Source organism: Nicotiana sylvestris, chromosome 12 (assembly GCF_000393655.2).
Source record: "Nicotiana sylvestris chromosome 12, ASM39365v2, whole genome shotgun sequence".
In the NCBI taxonomy this organism is placed as follows: domain Eukaryota; kingdom Viridiplantae; phylum Streptophyta; class Magnoliopsida; order Solanales; family Solanaceae; genus Nicotiana; species Nicotiana sylvestris.
Window position 1 is genome coordinate 114,578,212 of NC_091068.1, and position 21,611 is coordinate 114,599,822.

The following is a 21,611-nucleotide window of genomic DNA, read 5'->3' on the forward strand; positions in this document are numbered from 1 at the left end:
GTTAGAGTACTCGAAAGTGAATTCTGATGGTTTAGTTAGCTTCGAGAGGTGATTTGTGACTTAGGAGTATGATCGGAATGAGTTTTGGAGGATCGGAGTAGATTTAGGCTTGAATTGGCGAAGTTGATATTTTGGCGATTTCCGGTCGATAGGCGAAATTTTGATATAGGGGTCCGAATGGAATTTTGAGAGTTGAAGTAATTTCATTGGGTCATTTGGGATGTGTGTGCAAATTTTCAGGTCAATCGGACGTGGTTTGGTTGGGTTTTTGATAAAAAGCGGAATTCGGAAGATTTTAGAAAGTGTAGCTTGAATCCGATGTGTTTTGGGTGATTGGATGTCATTTGAGGTGTTTTGATGATTGGAACAAGTTTGAATAAGGTTTTAGGATATGTTGGTGCCTTTGGTTGAGGTCCCGGGGGCCTCGGGTGAGTTTCGGATGGTCAATCAGACCATTTCATGCCTTGGTGATGTTGCAGAATTGCAGGTTCAACTATTGCGGAGAATCCTTCTTCGTGATCGCGTAGGGATTCATGTGATTGCGTAGAGCTTTTTGAGGGTCAGTCCATTTTGTTCTATGCATTCGCGAAGGAGGAGTTGCGATCGCATAGTGTGAGGAGATGGGTCATCGTGAACGCGGGGAGGTAGTCGCGTTCGCATAGAGTTAAGTGGACCTGGGGTCTTTGCTGGATTTTGTTCATTGCGAACGCGGTAGGAAGTCTGTGATCGCGTAGAGTTAGTTGACTAGGCATCGCGTTCGCGGGGAATTTCATGCGTTCGTATAGAGTAATTTTTGGGAGCTGAGTTTTTGTGCTTCGCAATCGCGAAGGTTTTCCCGCGATCGCGATGAAGGAATTTTGCCTAGGCAGAAGGCTTTTAAACTCGTCTTGTCCGCAATTAGGGACTTATTTCCTCCATAGTTGGTCGTTTTTGGAGCTTTTTGAAGGAGATTGAAGAGGGATTCAAGGGTAATCACTTAGAGGTAAGATTCTTGGACTTAAAACTCGATTATTATGTGAATTCCACCTAGAAAATCATGGAAATTAAGCCAAAAATTGAAGAACTGGGGCTTGAAAATTTAGACTTTTGATTGGGGATTTGAAGGGTCATTTGGGGTTGGATTTGAGAACTTTTGACATGTATGAACTCATGGGGAGATAAGGAATCTATTGATGTAAAAATTATTGAATTCCGAGACATGGGCCCGGGGGTCGAATTTTGGAAATTTTGGGATTTGTGTAGTATTTTGATTGTTTTCGCTTGGGCTTCGTTCCTTTAGCATATTTTGACATCCTCATTCTGATTTTGGTTAGATTCGACACGAGTGGAGGCCGATTCGAGGGGCAAAGGCGTCGTGACTTAGAGATTTGACCGGTTTGAGGTGAGTAATGATTGTAAATGATGTTCTGAGGGTTTGAAACCCCGGATTGCACATTGTAGTGCTATATTGAGGTGAGGCATACGCTGGATGACGAGTGTGGAGTCGTGCACTATTGGGGATTGTGACTTAGTCCATCCCGAATGACTATTTTACCGCGTATTTGACTGAAATATATTTGCTATTATCATGATTTGGGCTGAATTCCATATTTGGGCCTTGTGCCAACTATTTGAACCCTTCGGGGATTTTTACTGGTATCTCCTCACTGTTTTGACTTTTTACTGAATTCAGTCATGTTATATTTCACTGTTTTTCGCACTCAGCCATGTTTACTCTGTTTTAACTCTTACATGATCTTTTAAATGATATTTTGGGCTGAGAAACATGTTTTACTACTGCCCGAGTGGCTTGTGAGGATTTTGACTTAGTAAGGCTGAGGGCCTATTTTGTGAGGAAACATTTGATATTGATTATGAGGTCGAGGTCCTGAGATATGTACGCCACGAGGTGGCTTGATTGATATGAGGTCGAGGGCCTAGTGATGATGCCACAAGGTGACTTGATATTGCGCTTGGCCCGTAAGGGGCCCCTCTAGGAGTTTGTACACTCTAGTGAGCGCGGGTACCCATTGTGATGTGAGATTGAGCCCGAGGGGCTGGTATTGTTCTATGTGATTACCCGAGGGGCTGGTACTATTCTGAGTTGTTGCCCGAGGGGCAGATTTGTTGATATTGTGCCCGAGGGGCGAGCCTTTATGTGTTTATTTTTCATATTTGACTGCCAATTACCTGCTTAATTATTGAAAAAAGCTTTTCATGAAACTACATTGAGTTAAACGATTTTACCTACCTTTCACTGATTTACTGATTCTAAATGGTTTTACTGCTTCTTTATAGAATGCTTTGTGTCTTACATGATTTCTTGCTTTCAGTCTTTATTTACATTTGTTACTCACTGAGTTGGAGTACTCACTTTACTCCCTGCACCTTGTGTGCAGATTTAGGCGTAGCTGGTTCCGCAGTGCTGATTCCTCCAGCTTCAGGAGGACATTCGGAGTTCACGAGGTAGCTGTTGGCGTCCGCAGCCCCGTGTCTCTACTCCTTTATCACTTCTATCTCTTTTCAAGCAGTTGTACTAGTTTATTGACTTAGCGAATTTGTATTATGACTTATAGATGCTCATGACTAGCGTTCTTCCGCCTATTTATGTTATCATTTGTTATTGCGGATTTATTTTACCATGTTTAGATTGCTTCTTAAATGCTTAACCATTAATAATTGGAAAATAGGAAGTGTCGGCTGGCCTTGTCTTCACGAGAGGCACCATCACGACCGGGTCCGGGTTAGGGTCATGACACTAACTACCTCAGTTAACACCAATACTCAGTCATAATTAATTTCTACGAGAATAATCACGGTCCTTGCTCGATACAGAGAGTCATCAACTTAAGCATCCGTAGTATTATTTAAGAACACAATAAATTACAATTCAAGACTCACGGTCATGCACGACACCAACGTATAGATACTCGTCACCATGTATATACGTCGTACTCAACAAGAAACAAGTAGCAAATAGGACACAACTCCTAATCCTTCAAGCTAAGGTTAGACCAAACACTTACCTCGAACTTTCACGGCCAACTCAAGCCTCAAACACCCCTTTTCCTTTTGAATTTGGCTCCAAATCAATTGTATCTAGACATAATTGACTTAATAACATCAATACACGCTAAACAATATAATTCCAATGCTTAATTATAACTTTCCCATCATTCTTCCCAAAAAGTCAAAAATTGACCCCAGGCCCGCTTAGTCAATACACGAGGTTCGGACCAAAACCCAATCACTCATTTACCCACGAGCCCGAATATATAATTAGTTCCAAAATTTGACCCCAAAATGAGGTCTAAATCACAATTATACAAAAAGCTCTAACTCTACCCAAATCCCTAATTTTCTACCCTTAAGAACATGATTTAAGCCTAGAAATCTTATGGGTGTTAATGGAAATTGAAGAAAATGAGTCTAAGATTACATACCTATGAATTGGTGGTGAAATACCCTTTCAAAAATCGCCCAATTTGGAGTTTGGAAGAAGAAGTTATGAAATTTTGGCTAAATCCCGTTTTGGTTCTGTTTTAAAATCACTGGACAGGCCTTCATCGTGTTCGCGATGGGTCAGGCCAAATAAATCATCACATTCGCGACAAAAGGCTCGTGTTCGTGGAGCTTCAGCCCTTAGAGCCTTCGCGTTCGTGTTCGTGTGGACACATTCGCGTAGGGTAAAATACCCCTCCCCCTGCCCAGGCCCATAGCCTTCGCGTTCGCGTTACCAGGCCCGCGTTCGCGAAGGGAAAACCCTCAAAGCTTCGCATTTGTGACCTAGGTCTCACGTTCGCATAGAAGGAAATCTCCTTCAGTCTTACTAACTCATCGCATTCGCGCGGGTCCTCCCACGAACGCGAAGAAGGACATACCAGAACATCAGAAACTAAACAACCTGCAACTTTTTATGAGTTCAAAACCTTCTGAAACTCACCCGAGCCCTCGGCGCTCCAACCCAAATAGGTACACTAACTCAAAAACATCATATGAACTTATTCGTGCGATCAAATCGCCAAAATAACCCCTTAAACAACGAATTAAACCTCAAAATCAATTAAATATTTTAAAACTTCTTAAAACATCAAATTTTGCATTTAAGGTCTGAATCACGTCAAATGACATCTGATTCTTACCAAATCATATCTTATTTCATATATAAGACCAGTACTAGGTTCTGGAACCAGAATACGGGCCCGATACCATCAAATTCTAAATGCATTTCATTTCCAAAACTCATAGAAATTTCCAGAAAACAATTATCTTTCAAAATTCATTTCTCGGGCTTGGGACCTCGGAATTCGATTCCGAGCATACGCCCAAGTCCCATATTTTTCCACGGACCCTCCGGAACTGTCAAATCATGGGTTCGGGTCCGCTTACCCAAAATGTTGAGCGAAGTCAACTTAAATGCATTTTAAGTCAAAAATTTCAACATTTTCAAAAAAAATCACATAATAGCTTTCCGGCTATGCGTCCGGACTGCGCACGCAAATCGAGGTGATACCGAAAGAGGTTTTTAAGGCCTCGGAATACAGAATTCATTTTAAAAACAAGTGATGACCCCACATTCTCCACCTCTAAAACGATCGTTCATCCTCGATGGACATAAGAAGGAAGTACCTAAGTCGGGGAAAAGATGGGGATAACGGCTCCGCATATCGGACTCGGACTCCCAAGTCGATGCCTCAGCAGGCTGACCTCTCCACTGAACACGAACAGAAGGAAAACTCTTTGATCTCAACTGACGAACCTGCCAGTCTAGAATAGTTATCGGCTCCTTCTCATAAGACAAGTCATTGTCCAACTGGACAGTGCTGAAATCTAACATGTGGGATGGATCGCCGTGATACCTCCGAAGCATGGACACATGAAATACTGGATGCATGGCTGATAAGCTCGGCGGAAATGCAAGTCTATAAGCCATCTCTCCCACTCGATCAAGAATCTCAAACGGGCCAATGAACCTAGGGCTAAGCTTGCCCTTCCTCCCAAATCTCATCACGCCCTTCATAGGCGACACTCGAAGCAATACCCGCTCACCGACCATGAAAGCCAAATCTCAAACCTTGCGGTCGGCATAGCTCTTTTGCCAGGACTGAGCTGTATGAAGCCTATCTTGAATAATCCTAACCTTGTCCAAGGCATCCTGAACCAGATCCGTACCCAACAACCGAGCCTCTCCCGGCTCAAACCATCCAACTAGAGACCGACACCGCCTACCATATAAAGCCTCAAAAGGAGACATCTAAATACTCGACTGGTATCTGTTGTTGTAGGCAAACTCTGCTAAAGGCAAAAACTGATCCCATGAGCCTCCAAAGTCAATGACACAAGCTCGGAGCATATCCTCCCAAATCTGAATGGTCCGCTCGGACTGCCCGTCCGTCTGAGGATGAAATGTTATGCTCAACTCAACCCATGTGCCCAACTCTCGCTGAACTGCTCTCCAGAAATGCGAGGTAAACTGCGTACCTCGGTCCGAAATTATAGACTCGGGCACACCATGAAGACGAACAATCTCCCAGATATAGATCTCAGCTAACTTCTCGGAAGAGTAAGAGACTTCCACAGGAATGAAATGCGCTGACTTGGTTATCCTATAAACAATAACCCACACTACATCGAACTCCCTCTGAATCCGTGGGAGTCCAACAACGAAGTTCATAGTGATCCGCTCCCACTTCCACTCAGGAATCTCAATCTTCTGGAACAAACCACCAGGCCTCTGATGCTCATACTTAACCTGCTGACAATTCAAACATCGAACCACATATACAATGATATCCTACTTTATTCTCCGCCACTAATAATGTTGCCACAAATCCTAGTACATCTTTACGGCGCCCAGGTGAATAGAGTACCTGGAGCTATGGGCCTCCTCTAAAATCAACTCTCGAAAACCATCCATATTAGGCACACAAATTCGACCCTGCAATCTCAAGACTCCATCATCACCTAAGGTAACCTACTTGGCACCTCCGTGTTGTACCGTGTCTCTAAGGACACACAAATGGGGATCATCATACTGCCGATCACGGATACGCTCCAATAAAGAAGAACAAGCGACCATGCAAGCCAACACATGACTGGGCTCAGAAACATCCAATCTCACGAACTGATTGGCCAAAGCCTGAACATCCAAAGCAAGCGGCCTCTCACCGACCGGAATATAAGCAAGACTGCCCATACTGGTTGACTTTCTACTCAAAGCATCGGCCACCACATTGTCCTTTCCTAGATGATATAAAATGGTGATATCATAGTCCTTTAATAGCTCCAACCACCTTCTCTGCGTCAAATTCAACTCTTTCAACTTGAATAAATACTATAGACTCTTGTGATCCGTGAATACCTCACATGCCACGCCATACAGATAATGTCTCCAAATCTTCAACGCGTGAACAATGGCTGCTAACTCCAAATCATGAACCGGATAATTCTTCTCATGAATCTTCAACTGCCGCGAAGCATAAGCAATGACATTGTCATCCTGCATCAACACCGCACCAAGCCCAATACGAGATGTATCACAGTAAACTGTATATGTCCCTGAACCTGTGGGTAAAACCAACACCGGTGCCCTGTCTTGAGCTTTTGAAAGCTCACCTCATATTCGTCCGACCACTTGAACTGACCACCCTTCTGGGTCAACCTGGTCATCGGGGCTGCTATGGATGAAAACCACTCCACAAACTGACGATAATAGCTTGCCAATCCCAAGAAACTCCGAATCTCCATAGCTGATGCTAGTCTAGGCCAATTCTTGACTACCTCAATCTTCTTTGGATCAACTTGAATACCCTCTGCTAATACAACATGACCCAGGAATGCAACTAAACTCAACCAGAACTCACACTTCAAAAACTTAGCATACAACTGATTATCCCTCAGAGACTAAAGAACCACCCTAAGGTACTACTTGTGCTACTCCCGACTGCGGGAGTATATCGAGATATCATCAATGAAGACCATCACGAACGAATCCAAGTAAGGCCTAAACACCCGATTCCTCAAATCTATAAAAGTTGCTTGGGTATTTGTCAACCCGAATGACATCATCAAAAACTCATAATGCACGTACCGAGTGCGAAAAGCTATATTAGGGACATGAGATGCCCTAATCCTCAACTGATGGTAGCCAGATCTCAAGTCAATCTTCGAAAATACCTTAGCACCCTGAAGTTGATCAAACAAATCATCAATCCTTGGCACCGGATACTTATTCTTGATTTTAACCTTGTTCAGTTGCCAGTAATCTATACACATTCGCATCGATCCATCCTTCTTCTTAACAAACAACACTGGCGCACCCCAAGGCAAAACACTGGGTCTAATGAAACCCTTCTCAAGCAAGTTTTGCAATTGCTCCTTCAACTCTTTCAACTCAGGCAGGGCCATACGATACGGCGGAATAGAAATGGGCTGAGTGCCCGGAGCCAAATCAATGCAAAAGTCAATATCCCTGTCGGGTGGCATACCTGGCAAGTCTGAAGGAAATACCTCAGGGAACTCACGAACAACAGGCACAGAATCAATAGAAGGAACCTTGGCACTAGAATCACGAACATATGCCAAATAGGTCAAACACCCCTTCTTGACCATACATCGAGCCTTCACATAAGAGATGACACTACGGGTAGAATGACTAGGAGTCCCTCTCCACTCTAAACGAGGCAAACCCGGCAAGGCTAAGGTCACAGTCTTGGCATGACAATCAAAGATAGCGTGGTAAGGTGATAACCAGTCCATCCCCAATATGACATCGAAATCAACCATGTTTAGAAGCAACAAATCTACACGAGTCTCAAGACCCCCAATCACAACTATATAAGAGCAATGGACTCGATCTACCACAATAGAATCACCCACCGGTGTAGACACATATGCAGGGGCACTCAAGGAATCACTATGCATGACTAGATACGGTGCAAAATAAGATGACACATAGGAGTATGTAGACCCTGGATCAAATAAAACTGAAGCATCTCGGCCATAAACCAGAACAGTACCTATGATAACTGCATCGGAAACCTCAGTCTCAGGCCTGGATGAAAGAGCATAACATTGGGATTGGGCCCCTCCACCCTGGACTACATCACTGGGATGGCCTGCAGCTGGCTGGCCTCCACCTTTAGAGGTCTGAACTCCACCTCTAGCACATCTACCTCCACCTCTAGCACATCTACCCCCACCTCTAGCTGGTTGGGCGGGCTGTGGAACACATGGTGCCTGAACCATAGCACGGGAACCCTGCTGCTGCGATTGAGTACCCACCAATATCGGACAAGCCCTCCGGATAAGACCATACTTACCATACTCAAAACATCCACCTGAGTGTTGTGGCTGAGGAAACTGAGACTGACCTTGGCGACCTAAATGACCACCCCAAAAACTCTGCAGTGGCAGTGCACTGATAGGAGCTGGTGGTGCACTATAGGACTGCTGATCAGAATACTGTATGTGAGATCCACGACCACCTGAAGTGCTGTGAGAAACCTGAAGTGCTGACTGATAGGGCCTAGGAGGATTGCCTCTACCATACGAATCCCTGCCTCCAGACGAGGCACCACTGAACCTCCTGAATGATTAGGCCTCTTATCCGACCCATGACCACCTCCCTGCGACAGAACTATCTCCACTCTCCTAGCCACATTGTCCGCCTCCTGGAAAGAAATCTCACTCCCTGTCTCACTAACCATCTGAAGACGAATCGGCTGAATAAGTCCATCAATAAACCTCTCTACCCTCTCTCTCTCGATGGGAAGTATGATAAGAGCTTGACGAGCCAAGTCGATGAATCTTGTCTCATACTGGGTAACAGTCATACGAATTCTTGCCTTCAGACGAGGCACCACTGAACCTGCCTGAATGACGAGGCCTCTTATCCAACCCATGACCACCTCTCTGCGACAGAACCATCTCCACTCTCCTGGCCACATTGGCTGCCTCCTGGAAAGAAATCTCACTCCCTGTCTCCCTAGCCATCTGAAGACGAATCGGCTGAATAAGTCCATTAATAAACCTCCCCACCCTCTCTCTCGGTGGGAAGTATGATAAGAGCATGATGAGCCAAGTCAATGAATCTGGTCTCATACTAGGTAACAGTCATAGAACCCTGCTGGAGACGCTCAAACTGCCTCCAATAGGCCTCTCCCTAAGTGATGGGGAGAAACTTCTCCAGAAATAGCTGAGTAAATTGCTCCCAAGTCGATGGTGATCCGGTTGGTCTAGCCAAAAAGTAGTCTCTCCACCAAGTCTTGGCGGATCCCGACAAGCGAAAAGTAGCAAAATTGACCCCATTGGTCTCTACTATCCCCATGTTCCTGAGAACCTCAAGACAGTTGCCTAGATAATCTTGGGGATCCTTAGAAGAAGCACCGCTGAAAGTAGTAGTGAAGATCTTGGTAAACCTGTCCAATCTCCACAAGGCATCGACAGACATAGCTGCTCCATCACCGGTCTGAGCTACCACACCCGGCTGAACTGCTCCAACTGGCTGAGCCGCTGGACTCTGAAACTGGGGAGCCATCTGCTCCGGAGTGTGAGTAGCAGGAGTCTGGGCTCCTCCTTCAGCCTGAGAGATGACTGGTGCTACAGGAAGCAAGCCTGCCCGGGTGACACTCTCCATAAGGCTCAGTAGACGGACCAGAGCATCCTAGAGTACCGGGGTAGCAATAAACCCCTCTGGGACCTGAGATGGGCCCACCGGAACTACTGGGGTCGGAACCTCATCATCAAAATCAACTTGAGGCCCCGCCGCTGGTGCTACTACTCTAGACTGAGCTCTTCCCCTGCCTCGGCCTTGCTCTCTGCCCCTCGTGGGAGCTACTGTTGGGGGCTCGGGCTGCTAATCGATGGATGAGGAAGCATGTGTTCTCACCATCTGCGAAAGAACAGAGTAGAAATTCAATTAGCATTGAGAAACCAAACCGCACGACAAAAAAGAACAATTGTGAAGTTTTCCTAACTCTGTAGCCTCTGGGGATAAATACAGACGTCTCCATACCGATCCCTCAGACTGTACTAAACTTGTCCATGAATTGTGAGACCTATGTAACCTAGAGCTCTGATGTCAACTTGTCATGACCCGGATTTCCCACCCTCGGGAGTCGTGATGGAGCCTACTCGTAGAAGCTAGGCAAGCCGCGCAAATGAAGAAGCATTAACCCTTTCATTTCACCTCTTTTTAACAATTGATATTAATAGGTAATCAACATTGAATATTAATGATAAATAAAACAAGCGGAAGACTTAAACTGATAAAATAACCAAAGTTGGTACTACAATGCCAACATATGTCTCTACCCGGAATCTAGTGTCACAATATCATGGACTGTATATGAGTACTATATACAAGTGTCTGAAAAAGGAAATATGGTCTATCTTGGATACAAGTGAAAACAGAACACATAATAAGATAGATAAAAACCGGGCATGTGGACGCCTGCAGGACTACCTCGAGATCTCTAGCTGGACTGAAGGCAGCCACCCAAATGCTATAGTCCAAGAGCTGCTCCGGGATCTGTACATAGTGTAGAGTGTAGTATCAGCACAATCCAACCCCATGTGCTGGTAAGTGCCTAACCTAACCTTGGCGAAGTAGTGACAAGGTTAGGACCAGACTACCAAATAACTTGTGCAGTTATATAACATACAACGGAAAATAAAACCGAAATAAACAAGTAAAGATGGTAGGGGGTACATGATGCGGGGTATACCAATATCAATAGTAAATCAAGAGTAACAGGATAAGGACAACTTAGATTTCACAGCAAAACAATAAGAAATTTGTATCCAATCTATAAACACTTTGTATCAGTAATTGTTGCGGCACGCAACCAGATCCCAATATATATCAACACTGTTGCGGCGCGCAACCTGATCCATATCATTTATCACTGTTGCGGCATGCAACCCGATCCACATATAATATTGTTGCGGCGTGCAACCCGATCCAAATATATCATTGTTGCGGCGTGCAACCCAATCCAAATATATCATTGTTGCGGCATGCAACCTAATCCAAATATATCATTGTTGTGGCATGCAACCCGATCCACATATACGATCAACAACAATCATAGAAAGAGTCCTGGCAAGGGATCAATACATGCTAAATAATCCAATTCAAATGCTTAATTATAACTTTCCCATCATTCTTCCCAAAAAGTCAAAAATTGACCCCGGGCCCGCTTGGTCAAAACACGAGGTTCGGACCAAAACCCGATCACTCATTCACCCACGAGCATGAATATATAATTAGTTCCAAAATTTGACCCCAAAACGAGGTCTAAATCACAATTATACAAAAAGCCCTAACTCTACCCAAATCCCTAATTTTCTACCCTTAAGAACATGATTTAAGCCTAGAAATCTAATGGGTGTTAATGGAAATTGAAGAAAATGAGTCTAAGATTATATACCTATGAATTGGTGGTGAAATACCATTTCAAAAATTGCCCAATTTGGAGTTTGGAAGAAGAAGTTATGAAATTTTGGCTAAATCCCGTTTTGGTTCTGTTTTAAAATCATTGGACAGGCCTTCATCGCGTTCGCGATAGGCCTGTCGCGTTGGCGATGGGTCAGGCCAAATAAACCATCGCGTTCGTGGAGCTTCAGCCCCTAGAGCCTTCGCGTTCGCGTTAGTGTGGACGCGTTCGCATTCGTGTGGACGCGTTCGGGTAGGGTAAAATACCCCTCTCCCTGCCCAGGCCCATAAGCCTTCGTGTTCGCGAAGGGAAAACCCTCAAAGTTTCGCGTTCGCGACCTGGGTCTCGCGTTCGCGTAGAAGGAAATCTCCTTCAGCCTGACTAACTCATCGCGTTCGCAAGGGTCCTCCCGCGAACGCGAAGGACATACCAGAACATCAGAAACTGAACAACCTGCAACTTTTTATGAGTTTAAAATCTTCTGAAACCCATCTGAAATTCACCTGAGCCCTCGGGGCTCCAACCCAAACAGGTACACTAACTCAAAAACATCATATGAACTTATTCGTGCGATCAAATCGCCAAAATAACCCCTTAAACAATGAATTACACCTCAAAATCAATGAAATAATTCAAAACTTCTTAAAACATCAAATTTTGCATTTAAGGTCCGAATCACGTCAAATGACATCCGTTTCTTACCAAATTTCACAGACTTATCTTATTTCACATACAAGACCTGTACCGGGCTTCGGAACCAGAATACAGGCCCGATACCATCAAATTCTAAATGCATTTCATTTCCAAAACTCATAGAAATTTCCAGAAAATAATTTTCTTTAAAAATTTATTTTCTCGGGCTTGGGACCTCGGAATTCGATTTCGAGCATATGCCCAAGTCTCATATTTTTCCATGGACCCTCCGGGATAGTCAAATTATGGGTCTGGGTCCTCTTACCCAAAATGTTGACCGAAGTCAACTTAAATGCATTTTAAGTCAAAAATTTCAACATTTTCACAGATTTTCACATAATAGCTTTCCGACTACGCGCCCGGACTGCGCACGCAAATTGAGGTGATGTCAAAAGAGGTTTTTAAGGCCTCGGAATGTAGAATTCATCTTAAAAATAAGTGATGGCTTTTTGGGTCATCACAGTCTTAGGTCATGACTAAACCAAGTGACATGTGGTTACTACTAATGGAAGTCTCCCACGCACTAGGTGTAATTCCAATTCTTATTTCCCTCCCTCTTCCCCAATCTTCTAACATAATGGGGAGGAAAACTTTGTTTGATATAGGGTGTGTTTGGTACGAAGGAAGATGTTTTTCATGGAAATGAGAGGATTTATCACTTATTTTCTCTTATTTAGTTGGTGAATGAAAAATTTATTTTCTAGTATTTAGTTAGAGAGTATAAAATATTTTTAGGAAAATAATTTTTTATCCTACTCTCCTCAACTCACCTTCCCCAAATCCCCATTTTTCATGTACTCCTTCACCCCACCCCCACCCTATCCTCTCTCTGTGACTCTATTTTCTTCAAGAATTTAATTACTCTTTTGAAAATTCACACAAACCCAAAAGAACTAATGTGCTACTTTACTTTTTCACACAATGTTAAAATTTGAGCTCGATAACTAAAAAAATACTTTATTTTGTTGAAAAAGAAAGTATCTTTTCTACAATAAGAAATTACTCATTGTCACGACCCTAAACCCAACCCGGTCGTGATGGCGCGACTCACTTCCAATCCACTTTAAGCAATTAAAATAATAACTACTAAGTCTTTAATCAAAAATAAAATCCCAAAATAAGCATTTAACAGTACAATTTGCGGAAATAAAAGCCAACACAGCCCGACATTGGGGTGTCACCAGTCATGAGCATCCAAAACAATACTACCAGTCTGAAAGTCTACTCCACTACAAAATAACTGAATTAGAAAAGAATAAGATAGAGGGAGGTTGCACTGGCCTGCGAATCGCCAAGCAGCTACCTAGTAAACCTCTAAAGATCTGTTGGGACTGTCAACCCTCAGTAGCAGGACCTGTAGCGCCCGAATCTACACACAGAGGTGCAGGGAGTAAAGTGAGTACTTCCAACTCAGTGAGTAATAAGAATAATTGAATACTGAACGATATAAAATCACGTTAAACACAACATTTAGCTATCAGAGGCATAACAAAATCAGTAACACAATTTAATGATGAAATCTCATAAAAACACCTTTTTAAGCAGTCAACAATAGATAGGAAAAACAACTAGGAATGGTAAACACATAAGAACTGCCCCTCGGGCATAATAACATCAAATCAGCCCCTCGGTCTATATCTCATGTCATAAAGGGTACCCGCGCTCACTAGGGTGTGAAGACTCTTGGAGGGGCCCCTTACGGCCCAAGCGCAATATCAAGTCATCTAGTGGCATCATAAACAGGCTCTTGGCCTCATATCAATATCAATCCACCTCGTGGCGTACAATCTCACGCCATCGGCCTCATTATTATAATCAGTGTATCACTGCTGCAACGTGTAGCCCGATCCAAAAGTATCCTCACAATACAAGACCTCGGTCTTACTCAGTCAGAATCTCATAAGCTCTTCGGGTAATAGTAAAAATATGCAACTCAGCTCAAAATATCTTTAAAACATCATTTAAGGTTTCTAAAATAGATTAACATAGCTGAGTTTTGAAAACATAGAAAGATCTGGCATGACTGAGCACAAGTATGAAATCAAACAGTGAGTAAAATATCATTAACGATCCCCTAAGGGTTCAAACAGTTGGCACGAAGCCCAAATATGGCATTTAGCCCAAAGTATAATAATATCAAACAATTAGCTATCAAATATACAGAAAAATAGTCATTCGGGATGGACTAAGTCACAATCCCCAATGGTGCACGACCCCACGCTCGTCATCTAGCATGTGTGTCACCTCAACACAATCGAACGTTGTATAATATGGGGTTTCATACCCTCATAACAGCATTTAAAATCATTACTCACCTCGAACTAGCCCGAAAAGCTACTCTGCAACACGCTTACATCTAGAACCAACTTCCGAGTGCTCCAAATCTACAAAGTTCAGATTTTTATCATCAAATTATGCTAAACGAATGAATTCCAATTGAAAAATATCATTTTAAGCACAAAACCCGAAATCAGTCAAAACACGATTCTCGGGCCCGCATTCTGGAACTGGACAAACTTTATACCAAAATATTCTCCATCGTCTCATGAGTCTGTACATATAAAGAACTCGAAAAACGGAGTTCGTTTGGCCCCTCAAATCATCCCTAGAAGGTCTCATAATCTCAAGCCCTAACTCCACCTTTTTCTACTGATTTTCATGAATTAAACACTGATATTGTGTTCCTTAATCACAAATAATCGAATTTTAGGGTCCAAAATCCTTACCTCAATGAAGAACAATGATTTCCTCTCTTCAAAATCGCTACAAAGCTCTTTTCCCGTTCAAAAATGGTGTAGAAAGGTTTAATGGTCGCAGAGGGTTTATTTAAATAGTGCTCACGCGTTTTACTGTTCACCCGAGTACAGTTCACCCGAGTTACTGTTCATGCTGCTGTGAAAAAATGCAGCAGCTTTTTTTCTAGTCTAAATTGATCTGTTAACCTTTCGAGATCCACCCGAGGCCCTCGAAAATCTCAACAAATATACCAGCACGTCCCATAACATCATTCGAACTTAGTCGAGCCTTCGAAACACCAAAAACAACATCAAAACACCAAAATCACATCAAATTCAAGCCTATGAACTTTGAAATTCCTAAATTCCACCAACGACGCCGAAAATATCTAAAACAACTCCGATTGACCTGAAATTTTGCAAACATATCCAAAATGACATTACGAACCTGTTCCAACTGCCCGATAGCCTATTTTCCACTGCCGACCGGAAATCGCCAAAAACTAACTTCGCCAATTCAAGCCTAATTCTACATCGGACATCCCAAAAATGTTCCGGACACACTCCTAAGTCCCAAATCACCTAACGAAGCTATTCGAGCCATAAAATCTGCATTCCGAGGTCGTTTACCAATAAGCCAACTTCGCTTGACTTTTCTAACTCTAAAGCTACTTTTAGAGACTAAGTGTCTCAAACCTTACCAAAACCATTCCGGATTCGATCCGACCAACCCAATACCACATAACAAGGATAAACAAAGCATAAAGAAGCAGAAATGGGAAAAACGGAGCAGTAACTCATGAGACGACTGGCCGGTCGTCATATCCTCCCCAACTTAAACAAACGTTCGTCCTCGAACGAGTCAAGAAACATACCTGAAGCCTCAAACAGGTGAGGATATCTGCTCCGTATCTCCCGCTCGGTCTCCCAGGTAGCCTCCTCTACGGGCCGACCTCTCCACTGCACTTTCACTAAAGCTATATCCTTTGACCTCAACTTTCGAACCTGACGCTCCAAAATAGTTTTTGGCTCCACATCATAAGTCAAGTCACCATCCAGCTGAACCGTGTTGAAATCTAGAACATGAGATGGATCTACAATATACTTCCAGAGCATAGAAATATGAAATACCGGATGCACACTCGACAAGTTGGGTGGAAAAGCAAGCTCATAAACCACCTCCCCAATCATCCTAAGCACCTCGAAAGGCCCAATGAACCAAGGACTCAATTTACCCTTCTTCCCAAATCTCATAACACCCTTCATGGGTGAAACCTTCAACAGAACCTTCTCACCAACCACACATCCCGAACCTTCCTCTCAGCATACCTCTTTTGTCTCGACTACGTTGTACGAAGCCTCTCCTGAATCACCTTCACCTTGTCTAAAGCATCCTGCACCAAGTCTGTCCCCAATAGCCTAGCCTCACCGGGCTTGAACTAACCAACTAGAAATCTACACTGTCTCCCATACAAAGCTTCATATGAAGCTATCTGAATACTCAACTAGTAGCTGTTGTTGTAAGCAAACTCTGCAAGCGGTAGAAACTGATCCCATGACCCTCAAAAATCAATGACACAAGCACGCAACATGTCCTCCAATATATAAATAGTAAGCTCGGACTGCCCGTCCATCTGAGGGTGAAAAGTTATGCTCAACTCAACCTGAGTGCCCAACTCTCGCTGCACAGACCTCCAAAATTGTGAAGTGAACTGAGTGCCCCTATCTGAAATGATGGAAACTGGGACACCATGCAACCGAACAATCTCCCGAATATAGATCTTTGCCAACTGCTCTGAAGAATAGGTAGTACACACAGGAATGAAGTGCGCGGACTTGGTCAGCCGATCCACAATCACCCAAATAGTATCGAACTTCGTCAAAGTCCGTGGAAGTCCAACTACAAAGTCCATAGTGATCCTCTCCCACTTCCACTCTAGAATATCCATCCGCTGAAGCAAGCCACCCGGTCTCTGATGCTCATATTTCACCTGCTGACATTTGAGACACCGAGCTACAAATTCCACAATGTCTTCCTTCATTCTTCTTCACCAATAGTGTTTCCCAAATCCTGATACATCTTCACAGCACCCGGATGAATGGAATACCTCGAGTTATGGGCCTCTTCCAGAATCAACTCCCGAAGCCCACATTGGGCACACAAATCCGGCCCTGCATCCTCAACACCTCATCATCGCCAATGGTCACATCTCTGGCATCATCGTGCTAAACTTTGTCCTTAAGGACAAGCAAATGAGGATCATCATAGTGGCGCTCCCTGATCCGATCATATAAGGAAGACCGAGAAACCACACAAGCCAACACCCGACTAGGCTCCGAAATATCCAACCTCACGAACCGATTGGCCAAGGCCTGAACATCAACTACAAGAGGTCTCTCCCCAACTGGAATATATTCCAGACTCCCTATACTCACCGCCTTTCGGCTCAGAGCGTCGGCCACCACATTGGCCTTTCCCGGATGGTACAATATAGTGATATCATAATCCTTAAGCAACTCCAACCACCTTCGCTGCCTCAAATTGAGATCCTTCTATTTGAACAAGTGTTGGAGGCTGCGATGATCAGTAAACACCTCACAAGACACACCATACAAGTAATGCCTCCAAATCTTTAACGCGTGAACTATGGCAGCCAACTCCAAATCATGAACGCGATAGTTCTTTTTATGGGGCTTCAACTGACGAGAAGCATAAGCAATAACTCTACCCTCCTGCATCAATACACAACCAATACCGACCATCGAAGCATCATAATACACAGTATATGAACCTGAAGCTAACGGCAAAACTAACACTGGAGTTGTGGTCAAAGCTGTCTTGGGCTTCTCAAATCTCTTCTCACACTCGTCCAACCATACAAATGAAGCACCCTTCTGAGTCAACTTGATCAAGGGTGGTGAAATAGATGAGAATCCCTGAACAAACCGGCGATAATAACCCGCCAAACCAAGAAAGCTGCAAATCTCTGTGGCTGAGGACGGTCTAGGCCAACTCTGAACCACCTCTATCTTCTTTGGATCAACCTGAATACCCTCAATGGACACCACGTGTCCCAAGAATGCCACTGGCCGAGCCAAAACTCACACTTGGAGAACTTTGCATAAAGCTTCTCCTCCCTCAATCTCTGCAACACAACCCTCAAATGCTCCGCGTGCTCCTCTTGACTACGCGAATATACCAGAATATCATAAATGAAGACTATGAAAAACGAGTCAAGACAAGGCCGGAACACATTGTTCATCAAATGTATGAACGTTGCTGGGGCATTAGTCATCCCAAAAGACATCACCAAGAACTCATAATGACCATATCTGGTCCTGAAAGCTGTCTTGAGAATATCTGAGTCCCTGATCTTCAACTGGTGATAGCCTAAACGGAAATCAATCTTGGAGAACACTCTCACTCCCTAAAGTTGGTTGAATAAATCATCAATATGAGGCAAAGGGTACTTGTTCTTAACTGTTACCTTGTTCAATTGCCTATAATCAATGCACATTCTCATACTGCCATCCTTCTTCTTCACAAATAGAACCGGCGCGCCCCAAGGTGACACACTAGGCTGAATGAACCCGTTATCAAGGAGTTCTTGAAGCTGCTCCTTTAACTCCTTCAACTCCACCGGTGCCATACGGTACGGCAGAATAGAAATGGGCTGAGTGCACGGCACCAGGTCAATACCAAAATCAATATCCCTATCCGATAACATACCCGGCAGGTCTGCAGGGAACACATCAGGAAAATCCCTCACAACTGGAATAGAATCAATATTGGGAGTCTCAGCTCCAACATCCCTCACAAAGTCTAGATATGAAAGGCATCCCTTCCCAACCATACGTTGGGCCTTCAAGAAGGAGATTACCCTACTGGGAACATAATCAGTCAAGCGTCGCCACTCGATCCGTGGCACACCTAGTATAGCCAATGTGATTGTCTTGGCATGACAGTCCAGAATAGCACGACACAGAGATAACCAATCCATGCCCAAAATGACATCGAAATCCACCATACACAATAATAACAGATCTACATTGGTCTCTAGACCCTCAATAGTCACCACACACGACCAGTACACACAGTCTACAATAATAGTATCACCCACCAGGATAGATACATGAACAAAAGAAACCAGAGACTCATGGGGCGTACCCAAATAACAAGCAAAGTATGATGACACATAAGAAAAGGTGGAACCGAGATCAAATAATACAGAGGCATCTATGTGGCAGACTGAAAAAATACCTGTAATGACAGCATCGGAAGCAATAGCATCGGGTCTAGCTGGAAGTGCATAGAAATGGGCCTGACCGCCACCTGATCGGCCTCCCCCTCTAGGGCAACCCCTAGCTGACTGACCTCCAACCCTAGCTCGCTGGGCGGGTGGTGATGAAGCAACTGGCGCTGAAGTCGATGACTGACCCCTCTGCTGAGATGAATTCGCGAGATGACGAGGGCACTGCCTCCACATATGACCCATCTCTCCCACTCATAACAACTCCCAGGTGCTGGAGAAGGGGACTGAAGGGAACCCCTCGCACCGGAGTGACTAGCAGATGCACCTGGCGTAGAGGAGCCCTGAACTGATGGAGCACGGGACGAACTCTGAGCTGGAAGGGCACTAAGTGATGACTGGCCCTGCTGAGAACTGTGATAACCATGACCCAATGACGCCCCACGATAACCTGGGCGAGATGGCTGAGCCTGCCTGAATGGACGGCCTCTGTCGTGCTAAAACTGACCTCTCAATGGAGCACCACTATAACTACCAGATCATCGGGGCCTCTTGGCCTCCCTCTCCTCTCGCTCTTGGCGACGAACAAACTCAATCTCATAGGCAATATCCACAACCTCCTCGAACGTAGCACCAGTCACCCTCTCCCGGGTCATAAGAATGTGAAGCTGATAAGTGAGGCCATCAACAAACCTCCTAATCCTCTCTCTATCTGTCGGGACCAACCAAATAGCATGATGAGCTAACTCAGAAAACCTCATCTCATACTACATCACAGTCTTCTCTCCCTGACGCAACCACTCAAACTCCCTACGCAGTTGCTCCCTATGAGACTGCGGCACATACTTCTCCAAAAAGAGAACGGAGAACTATTGTCAGGTAAGAGGTGTTGTACCAACAGGCCTATGCTTCTCAAATGCCTCCCACCAAGTGAAGGCAGCTCCAGAAAACTGATAAGTAGTGAAAGCGACCCCGCTGGTCTCCAGAATACCTATTGTACAAAGCATCCTCTGACACTTATCTAAGAAACCTTGGGCATCCTCGCCCTCTGCACCACTGAAGGTCAGAGGCTGAAGTCTACCAAACCTCTCCAACCTGCATTGCTCGTCCTCTGGCATAGTAGGAACTACATAATCCTGAGTAGCTGCAACCGGCTGGGCTGGATGTGCCTCCAGTGTCTGCACTCCCTGAACCACCGGATCGGGTGTACGGGCGGGGGGAGTCTGATAACCTCCCCCTACTTGAGAAGTGGTTGCGGGCAGTAGAAACCGTGACCGCCTGAGCAAGACTCGTACATACGATCAATCTGTGCTAAAGTATCGTGAAGACCCGGAATCACAATAGGCACAGCTGGTGCTTGAGCAGGTTGGTGGAGAGTTCACGGCCGGGACCTGATCCTGAACTGGGGCGGCTGGTGGATCTACAGGTGCTACCCCAGCTGCTGCGTGGGCTGCACCTCTGCCCCTACTACAGCCTCGACGGCATCATCGGCCTCTAGTGGCTCCAACTGGTGGTACTGGTGGTCGTCCATCCTGACCGGTAGCGCGTGTCCTCACCATCTGTGAGAGAATAGAATAACAAAAGTTTAGTTCTCGGATCAACAAATTCGTACGACAAGAATTTCAAGAATATGGAATTTTTCTTAAAGGTTCTGCAGCCTCTCGAGGATAAATACAGACGTCTCCGTACCAATCCGTGAGACTCTACTAAACCTGTTCATGACTCGTGAGACCTATGTAACCTAGGCTCTGATACCAACTTGTCCCGACCCTAAACCCAACCCGGTCGTGATGGCGCCTCTCGTGAAGACAAGTCCAGCCAACTCACTTCCAATCCACTTTAAGCAATTAAAATAATAACTACTAAGTTTTTAATCAGAAATAAAATCCCAAAATAATCATTTAACAGTATAATTTGCGAAAATAAAAGCCAACACAGCCCGACATCGGGGTGTCACCAGTCATGAGCATCTAAAACAATACTACTAGTCTGAAAGTCTACTCCACTACTAAATAACTGAATCAGAAAATAAATAAGATAGAGGGAGGTTGCACTGGGCTGTGAATCGCCAAGCAGCTACCTAGTAAACCTCCAAAGATCTACTGGGACTGTCAACCCTCAGTAGCAAGACCTGTAGCACCCGAATCTGCATACAAAAGTGCAGGGAGTAAAGTGAGTACTTCCACCTCAGTGAGTAATAAGAATAATTGAAGACTGGACGATATAAAATCACGTTAAACTCAACATTTAGCTATCAGAGGCATAACAAAATCAGTAACACAATTTAACGATGAAATCTCATAAAAACACCTTTTTAAGCAGTCAACAATAGATAGGAAAAACAACTAGGAATAGTAAACACATAAGAACTGCCCCTCGGGCACAATAACATCAAATAAGCCCCTCGGGCAATATCACAGAACAATACCAGCCCCTCGGGCAATATCTTATGTCACAATGGGTACCCGCGCTCACTAGGGGTGTGCAGACTCTTGGAAGGGCCCCTTACGGCCCAA

The 21,611-nt window shown here is 44.4% G+C and overlaps 1 long non-coding RNA gene across 1 annotated transcript; it reads right to left on the minus strand.

The window, feature by feature from the left end:
• Positions 1–13,411: 13,411 nt before the first annotated feature.
• Positions 13,412–15,735, minus strand: LOC138884293 (uncharacterized). Its single transcript, XR_011404458.1, has 3 exons — positions 15,721–15,735; positions 14,426–14,494; positions 13,412–13,479 (listed from the first exon to the last, which is right to left on the minus strand). It is a non-coding gene; the product is annotated as an uncharacterized lncRNA (long non-coding RNA).
• Positions 15,736–21,611: the final 5,876 nt, after the last annotated feature.